The sequence below is a fragment of the Nipponia nippon genome, unplaced genomic scaffold (genome assembly GCF_047370975.1).
Source record: "Nipponia nippon isolate SJK-2023a ecotype South Korea unplaced genomic scaffold, ASM4737097v1 scaffold_6, whole genome shotgun sequence".
NCBI classification, from domain to species: Eukaryota; Metazoa; Chordata; class Aves; order Pelecaniformes; family Threskiornithidae; genus Nipponia; species Nipponia nippon.
In genome coordinates, this window is record NW_028262380.1 from 35,612,092 (window position 1) to 35,622,228 (window position 10,137).

Sequence of the window (10,137 nt, forward strand, 5' to 3'; positions counted from 1 at the left end):
CAAAATGTCAAGTATTTCCTACACTAGAAAGTACACAGTCAGGTACTACTTTTTTTTTTTTAAAGGAGTGGGAGGGTCATATCCATGCAATTGCTTCAGCCAAAAAAAAAAATAGAGTAAAATGGACAAAATTTTTAAAAGAAATTCACATTTATGAATAAAAACATTATTTACTTAGCATCTTTGTACAAGTAAATTTGCATTTAATCATGAGAAATGAATGAAGGGCATCAAAATTTTCAAAAATAATTAAATTAGTCAAAAAATATGATGATGTTTTTTCAATGGTTTGATTTGCCCAGTGGCCTGAAAAATTAAAACTTGTTAAAATAAAGCTGAGCTCAAATGCTAAGAAAACTAACTTCATATCAAATGAATACTTTCTTAATATACTTAATGAAAATGTCATAATCTTCATTAGAAATGTTTGCAGTCTAAAAGAATATCCAAAAATCCGCTTTGTTTTATGTTTGTTCACTTTCTGCCTTACTAGCATAACTGCAGAACACAACAGCAAAAGTTCTTACAATGCCGTATCTAGAAGAGTTATCAGGTACACTAATTTGACTAACATCTCTCTGGGTACTTCGTCTTTACTTAGAGATTTTTTTCTTTGTACTTCTCATGTGCTTATAAATTTAATAGGCAATCTCTCAAAGTAAAATTGGTCCATAGCTGTTATAAAGCTATCAGGGTTATGCATTCATTCTACAAATTGCCATCACCCTTTTTGTTGTCTCTACCATGCTTAGGAAAGCCTTTGATTCATGGGGAACATTTCATACACTAAAAGTTAATGAAATGGAAAACGGAATGATCCCAACCAGTCAAAGATATCTGTTGACTCTACATTACAAAGAAAATGCATAAGCAACACTAAACAAAACAGCAGGCTTATTATTTACAAAACTGATCATAGCATCTGAAACACAAGCTCACTTTCCATCTTAGCATTATACCTCAGTAAAGTGCCAGCAGCTGATTTTAATAGATAGTTTACTGTACTTTCTTATCCTATTTCTTTAAAAAAAAATATATGGACTAGTTATTTTATTTTCTGAAAAAGAAACCAACACATGCATATGAAAAACTTGTTCATTTATCCTTTACATTCATCGGTGTCCTGGTTTTGGCTGGGATAGAGTCAATTTTCTTCCTAGTAGCTGGTATAGTGCTGTGTTTTGGATTTAGCATGAGAATAAAGTTGATAACACACTGATGGTTTAGCTGTTGCTAAGTAGTGCTTACCGTAGTCAAGGACTTTTCAGCTTCCCCTGCCCTGCCAGAGAGAAGCTGGGAGAGGGCACAGCCAGGACAGCTGACCCAGACTGGCCAAAGGGCTATGCCATACCGTATGACGTTATACTCAGCATATAAACTGGGGGAGTTGGCCGGGGGGCAGCGATCGCTGCTCGGGGACGGGCTGGGCATCAGTCAGCAGCTGGTGAGCAATTGTATCATGCATCACTTGCTTTGTATATTATTACTATATTATTATTATTATCGTTACTACTACTACTACTACTATTACTACTATTTTATTTTACTTCAATTATTAAACTGTTCTTATCTCAACCCTTGAGTTTTCTCACTTTTACCCTTCCAATTGTCTCCCCCATCCCACTGGGGGGTGGAGGGGTGAGCGAGTGGCTGTGTGGTGCTTAGTTGCTGGCTGGGTTTAAACCATGACAATCTGTCACTTCCCTCTCATCTATGTAGGTATAATTAGTTTCACTATAGAATTGCTTATTTTATGATGGTTTAGAAAATTTACTTGTTTCCTTTGCTTCTGCAATCTATCTCAAGGAAATATTGTTGCACCTCTATTTGAAACATCATTTTTACCTCATCAAAAGCCCTTCACTGCCCATCCAGCTGACTTTAAAACATTTTGCAATGCTGTAACTAGAGATGAACAAAACAAGAATCAAAGTGATAAGAGTTAGCAAAGTGAGCTCTACTCATGGAGTACCCAAGTCAGGTCCAGATCTAGATTTCTTCAGATATGGGGGAATGTCCCCTATATGAGGTCAAGTCCAACAGTTAAGCTTAGTCCATTCATAATGACTGGTTATCCTGCAACATTTAGTACTACTAAGAAATTACGTTCTTAACAGCATACTACATCCTTTCCATTAAGTTCATAGGGTATAATCTAGATTTTTGGTTGAATAAATCAAATGGCATGTATTAGAATCATAGAACCATAGAATGCGATAGATGTGTTATAAAGTAACCTTTTGCTCTGTATCAAAACACACACAAAAAAATAGGCTGCTTTGATGTCACATATGATTGCAAGTAATAAGGTTCTGAAAGCAATTCATTGAAAAATAAGTGTCTCTCTTACCAGGCAGGCATGAGTCATTTCGCTGTGGGTATCCCTTGTGTTCAGACAATGCGCTTAGGAAATATGAGTTATCTCTCTATAATCGTGCCTGCCCTAAGGTATTGTAGATGGTCATCACAGCATTGTAAGTGCGCCCATGAAACACTACAACTGGGAGTCTCTCCAACAATCAAAGCACAGAAACAGCAGCTGAAAACATTGCTATAATTTCCTGATGATAAAACAGTATTGTTGTTGTTATTGTTGTTATTATTATTTACTTCGGAGATTTCCCCCAGTGAAGCCAGAGCAAAGAAATGTAGAGTGGCATCATAAGTGATAGTCTTGAAGCAAAGAAAGCATTTGGACATCCTCCAAACAATCATCTCTTTCAAATCCCAGTTTTAATTGCAAGATTACCCTACCCATCTCTTTTCCAAGCATGCTTCGCACAGGGTAATTTTATCTATATCTGTAGGTCTGGACAGTGTTGATACAGAAAGTTCACTTCTGGAATGGAGAAGTAACACCAAGTCCTGGCGTATCATCTGCGGCCTGTCTACCGAGGGAGCTCTCAGGTTTGGAGTATTTCAGCAGTGCGCATTGACCTTTGAGGAACCAATGTCAATTACTTAAATCATTTACAAAAGCCTGTGTTATAGATAAAAGGGAATGCAAGAAGTTCAGGTCAGATTTTGCTGAATTTAAGTTCTGGTGGAACATTTGGCCTACATTTTTAGTTCAGGAGATTTACCCTTCATCTTGTCTGAAGGTTTACATAGTATTGTCAGTGCCACATGTGTGACACCTGTGAGTCAGATCTCTGAAAACAATGAAAAAAGCTTTAATATCAGGAGGATTTTTGTTCAGAAAAACTGCTTACAAATACTAATGGTAGCTTGTAAGCCTCTAGGATGGCCATAGATCATGTTTTTCAGCTTTTTTCCCTGCAACCACAAGAGACAGAAATATACTTTTTATGTATAAAGGTGACCTTCCTACCCAGTCCTATGAATCTAGTAGCTGCAGCTTTAAAAGGAATATCAAATACAGAACATTCTGTATAAAATTAAAAAATAATCAATACCAACTGAGTACAAAATCTTTATATGTTGATATCAATGGTATTTATGAGGACACTAAGTTATTTATTTTACCAATGTTTTTTCATTAGGTAGCACCTGGAGGCTAACAGAGATGAGTTTCCATTGTATTATACAGAGTAATGTAAGAGTTCAGAAGCAACACCAAGAGTTGCGAAAGGAGTGGTTTTCTTGTTTTTCAATCAATGGCTAACAATACTCCAAACTGAAGTTCTGCTACCACCTTGGGGTGGTTTTCTATTTTTTTCCTTGCGTGCCTCCATAACCCAAGGGAAATCTCCATTAACTTTATGTCACACTGAAAAAATCTTGTCAGCAAAAGGTAATGCAGCACACATGCACATCCAAAATTTATTGCTAGACCAGCTGATCCACATTGCCTAATTAACACAGAAAAGCTTCATTAATAACACAGAAAAAATTGCTATAAAAGGAAAATAGCCTTTCCTGCTAGGTACCCCTTTTCTCTGGTGTGTGCTTACTCTTCCCATGTCCTCTTGGGTCCTAAGGTCAATGGTCTCAGGCTTTCCTGAGAGGATCTCGGAGGGAAGGGAGGTGTTAGGGTGTTGTGCGTACAGTATCCATCAGCATCCTCAGTCCTTCACTGGGAGGAGCAGGATGTTCATGATGGGGATCCTGAAAATCCATTTGAAGTTGTCTTTTTATGCTTTTTATCACAGTCTGCTTCTTTCTCATTGTTTCCTAGCTGAAGTTTGAAAGATGCCCCCCCACCCTGTTACCCCAGGGGCCTGTTGTTTGTCGCACATTACTTTCCTATGGTTCTTTGGCCTTTACCAATTACCGTTTCCCATCGCCCAGGCTAAAACAGGTCAGGCAGCAGTCACTGACCACTGGACAACTGTTAAACCAAGCTACAACCAGCTCAGGCCCAGGCACAGGTAAGTGCCAGGTCCCTGCGTTGCCAGGTCAGTGTAAAGCCTGGTGCTTTCCCCTGGTAATGGCAAAAATCACATTTACTGGGCCGGCACAACTAACTCATGTCTTTATATTAGTTATGTTTAGGCCTATTTTATCTTCTCATTTTTCTTGATTCTTTTTACTTTATTATGATTTTAAATGGGCTTGAGCTTTCTAAACAAACAAAACTGCAGGGAAGGAAAATAAGTCCATTAGAAAGAATTCTGTTGTTTGCAGGAGAATGAAAGGACTAAACCAGCTAAAGAATGGGTAAGAAAAACAAACAAATATTTTTCTGATGACATTTCAAGTTCAAAAAGCCACATGTATTATAGGAAAAAAACAAACCCATGATTTTTTATTGCTGTTGTTGATCACAGGCAGCAGCTGGAAGGAAGATTGTCCAGTCCAGCTCCCCTGAGCAGGGCCAGTGAACCCCAGCGAACCTAGCCCTGAATACTTCCAGTGATGGAAGTTCCACAATATCCTCAACTCTCCCCTACCCACTGCCTCGCTTTCTCTACCCCAGACAGTTTTACTCAGCATTCTTTTTGCTGTAACTTAAGGCCATTAGTTCTTCTGTAATCCACAAATACCTCTAAATCTTTGGTCTGTTTACCTCATCAGTTCAGTGATGCACATAAAGAACCTCTCTCGCTACCTGCCTGACTGGTATAAGCTTTACTAAGATCAATGACCACTTTGAGACGATAGAGTTGTAGTAGAACAGCAAGATATTATTTGCGCTTCTGCTTCTCAAGAACTTGTAGTACCTGGGAGATCATTCTGCACAATCCCCTTTGGTTGTGTCCAGAGCAAATGCTGAAGACTAACAATTCAGATTTTCATCTCTGCCCAATTCTGAGCAATTTATCCATTTCAGACAATCTCACTACAGATTTTTCCAGACAAGAAAATCTGACAGAGAAATTCTTAAGAGCTAGTCATATTTTTGGTCGTAAGAACCGGTCATATATTATTAAAATACAGCCTAAATTTGCTTTAAGACTATAATGTGCAGTAGTGTGCAAGGGCCAGGCTCACACACAGCTCCCCAAGCTGAGGTTTCCCCCAGCTCCCTGATTCAGGGCCAGACAACTGCACTGTACCCAAGCTGGCCTTGAGCCGAGCCCTGATACACATTTATTAAAATGTGAAATACCATATGGTTCCATAGGCAAGGAGCTGTGGGTAAACAGCACTTGCTTAGCTTGATTTTGTCAGCTTCATGTTCTACTGTCTCTTAATGTCCCTGTGCCATGCAGAAAAGTGGAGCTAAACATATCCACTGTCTTTGAAATCTGAGTTCTGCAAATGAAGATACTAATTTAATTATTTACTACTATTTATCAGCTACAGGAATGAAAATATCATTCTGAGATGTACTAATCATACTTAGTCTTACCACAGCTACAAGAACAAGTTCCTTTTCTCACCGTAGCTATTAAACACAAGACAAATTAGAGCAAAAGTGCCACCTAGTGACAAAACCACTGGAAGTTATTTTAGAATACATGAAAACACTGCTTTTTTTTCCCCCTGAAATTTTAGGCGAACATGCAGGGAATGTTAAAGAAGTAAGAGGCTTACTGAGAGCCATACAAACCTTTCTGTAGATAAGCAGATTACCTTTACTAGAAAGAAATATACAACCTCTTTATTCCATTTCTTTTTCATGTTTATAGTTATTTCAGTGCTCCCACCAGCCCATTCTGTCCATCTTAGAGTTTTGGACTCTTTGAAGTTCAAAGTTTTGGATTATGTGGACTCAGCCAATATGAACTCTTTAAATTTTTTATTAACTGTTTATTAACTGTTTTTCCAACAAAAGAGTTCAGAAAAGTAGCTGCATTCAGTGATTGCCCCTGTGTTTATGGCTTCAAGTCATCTGCCAAAACAGCCAAATCCCGGGAAGCCCAGAAGAGAGAAGCAGCTCTAAAGCTGCCAAACTTTTGTCTTTCCCCTTTCACACCTTCCCCCGGTCCCCACGGGATGTCACTGCTTCTCCCTCCTCCCCCAGTCACATTGGGTCATCTCTTGAGTATGCCTTGGTCCCTACTTGGTGTATTGGGCACAAGTTCCAAACTAAAATACTCATGCTTAAAGTTGTTAAATGGTGAACCATGCACAGGACAGGGGAATCACAGTGCAGAAACACAAAAGCTTCAGGAGTGCTATACATGGTGTCTCCATAAGCAGCACTCAGCCAACAGGATGATTGAAAATGTGATGCTGTACTAAGGACATGCAATGCAATAAACCGCAGGGAGGCCACATCACCTACTAACACCCCAGAACAGTGATTTCTCCAGATCTCCTATGATAATTAAAGATTAGACTGTTCTTCACATCATCATACATGACCCTTGGGGGCAAAAATGAGTAAAGAGATAATCAAGAGACAAAATCTACGAGATGGTAAGATCAGTGGAGAAAGGCGTGGAGGTACAGACACAGTTTGGACTGCTACACACAAGCCGAGCAACAAATCATAGCAGAGGGTGTGTGGCAATAAGCTCAGGTCGGAGTGCAGCACAATCATGTTAGGGCAGCACTGCACTTCAGCCAACTCTACAACTTCCTAGCACACAAAAAGCCAATTAGCCCATTTCTGCACCATACCTCATTAATCTTCAGGTCCTGGAGTACGGTTGCATGGACCTGGAAGGGACGGCTAGGTGCTCCTTCATGTTTTCAGTTCCAGGTGCCTAGATGAGTATTCACCGTTTGGGCTGGTCTTTCTCCATCTTGCACTGATTCTTGTTCTGTTTGTTCCAACTCTTCTCTTGATAACTTCACTTCAGCTTTAGTTCCCATTAGCTCCTTTTAATGTCTTCTCGCATGCCCTGCGTGTATAATCCTCTTCCTTCAGTGTCATCATTCCCCCTTCTTGGCCTTTACAAACAAACCAGCTAACAAAAATGTAGGAAGTGACTCAACATTGGCTAACATCACATTGTGGTATGAGAGAGTATCAAATGTATGAAGGGTGACTACAGAAAATGAAAAAACCCCAACAACAACAAAAACTCAACCTCCCCCCTCCCCGTTTTCCATTTCCACAGCAGGCAGCACAAAAAGGACTAGAATTAAACTGCAGGAAAGAGTATTTAAGTCAGTGACAAGGAAAAACTTTGTAATGTTAAAGATTGTTGAGCATTAGAATATCTTGTACAAGGTGACTGTAGAACCTCTGTGGCTAGAGAAACTCTAGTCACGAATGATATAGGGTTCTTGATTGTGCATGAAGGCAGGATGGTGCACTAGTTAATCTCTGAAGACCTTCTTCAGGTCTCTTTTCTAGGATCCTATGAAAATTAAGAAACAGTAAGAAGATGCAAAACAACTGTTTTACATCTCCGCTGCATAACTCTCACGAAAAAATTTCTTGTAACATAAAATACTCCACAGTAACTCTAACACATCTATACGTATGTATAACATGATTTACAACACAAAGACCACAGGAAAAACAATTAATTTACTATGCCAGGAAATGTTTAACTATAAATATGTAATATTTCATATCTGCTGTTATTGTTCAAAGAGGCAAATTAATGTTGCCCTCTATTTGAAGTGGAAATGCATTTTTAATATATTCTAATGCAGATATTTCAAAACCAAAATGAGCTAGCAATAATTTTCCAAATAATCCTCCATGCGTACTGGAAATTAGGCAGAGGATAAGAATCCATATTTTAATTTAACTGAGTTCTCCTACTATGAAGACCACCATCACGAATTTTCATTCCATCCTGTTCCTTATTTTTCAGCACCTGAGATGTATTTTTCACCACAGCTGAATAATGTTTTTTCACAGAACAAACAAAACTTATACTAAAAGCTTATGCCAAATTGTTCCCTTCCCCTCTGCTGGGGAAGCAGAGGAAATGTACATACTTGGTGATCTCTGTACATCTTCACTGTAAGAATTTTTAATTCTCCCAGGCAGAAGAAACGGCAGGCTTCATGTCTTCTTATTCCCAGCTCAGGTCCCTTTCAAGACATACTTCATCCTCAGACATCAGGCAAAGCATCAGCAGTGGTAGGAAATACACTGTGTTGCCAGTTTAATGGGAAGCTGGTTTTGTTTGGTTTACAATTCTATTAAAATTACTACAGAGAAGGCTATTACAAGTTAAAGAGTCCACTTGAGCAGCACCACAGTATGCCTTACTTTGTGATGAACTAGTTGCTCTCCAGACTATCACGGCACATATAAAGTGTTTCATCTGTGCCTGAACGAGACCGTAAATTTCTAGGCTCAGGGACCTTATTTGTACAAAAATGCATGACAGACTAATGTTGCCATTTAATAAATCAACAATGGTGCTCGCCCCTTACAAGATTTCTGCCTATCTAGTGTAAGTAAGATTATGAGCTTTATTGATTTTCAGTGTAACTAAAGAGCTGAATATAAGACACCACCAGAGACACTTGCCATTAATCAAAATAAGTAAAGCACCGATGTTTATGTTCTGTACCAACATAAACAGAGGCAGATTTAAAGTATAAGGCCAGGCTTTTCTTTAATGAGATTGAGATAGGTTGTTGCTTTTTAAAAATTATTTTTCCCCAGGGAAGTTGAGGAGAAGGGAGAATAAATAAAGGTCATAAACTGCCTCTCATTTAGTGCAAGCTACCTATTGATACCAGAAAGGCTAAGCAACATAACACTTAAAAACACCAACGTGTTTCTATCTATGAGTCTAAAGGTCTCAATGAATTACATATTATGCTGGTGTATAAATCCACAGAAAGGTCAGGTGTTCCCTCATGTAGTTCTTCTTAAATGAAGTCATAAGGACTTTGTATAGCTACCAGGAATTCCTGCATTCTCCACATAATATCTATTCCTGTTAATCACTTTTAGCTATCAGGAATTTGCTATGGATCAACAGACAACTAATGCAAAACTCCACTGAAGAACATCTGCTCTAGGTGAAAATATATTGGAATAAGGTATTTTATCTGGTCAACAGCTGCTCATGAAGGATATATGCAGTCACTGAGATCCCTTATTCTTTCCACAGGAACAGCTAAGTTTCCTTTGGCATATTGCTGTCACCAGGTATACCTCTGAGAAACAAACCAAGTTGCTCCAGAGGTCTACAGAGCACTGCTAAGCTGCCATTCCTCTTCATTACTGCAGAAGCCACAACCTGGAAAGTTGTAGCAGAAAACAAAACAAAAAAAAGCACATGCATTTTGTGTGCATTTGAAAAAGAAGCTGATGACAGCATTATTATGAGAAAGCATTAAAGGTTATCAGTTTAACATTGCATATGCTCTTTAGCAACTACACAGCTTGAATGTTGGCAGATGGGTATTTTGGCTGGTCTCCTGATGATTCTTCTTTAGAGACTTTCAGTCTGTTTTCATACTGAAGCAATTCCTTTGTTTCTTCAGCAGCTCTTTTCCAGCTGTCTTCATTCCTTCCCCATGAGGACAGAACCACATTTGAATGCCAGGAATCTTTCTTTTTTTGCTGTGTTTTCTATTTTTTCCACTCTTTCTCAGTCCCTTATTTAAGTCTCTAGGTTTTTGACAGCATGTCTGAGGTTTGCTGATATTTTAAACCAGTTGTGGATTAAACACAGCATGAAAAGGACATCAGCCCCCACTTTTATCTCCTGTTCTGCTTCTGCAGTGTTGGCAAAAAGTCCCAGCACAGTGGATATGCCTTCCTTCTCACCCTTGATCCAATCCCCTCACCGCAAGCCAGACTTTGCCTGGTGGCGCTCTGAATGTCTACAGCCTGCATGGGGATTGCCAAAGCGGGAGACC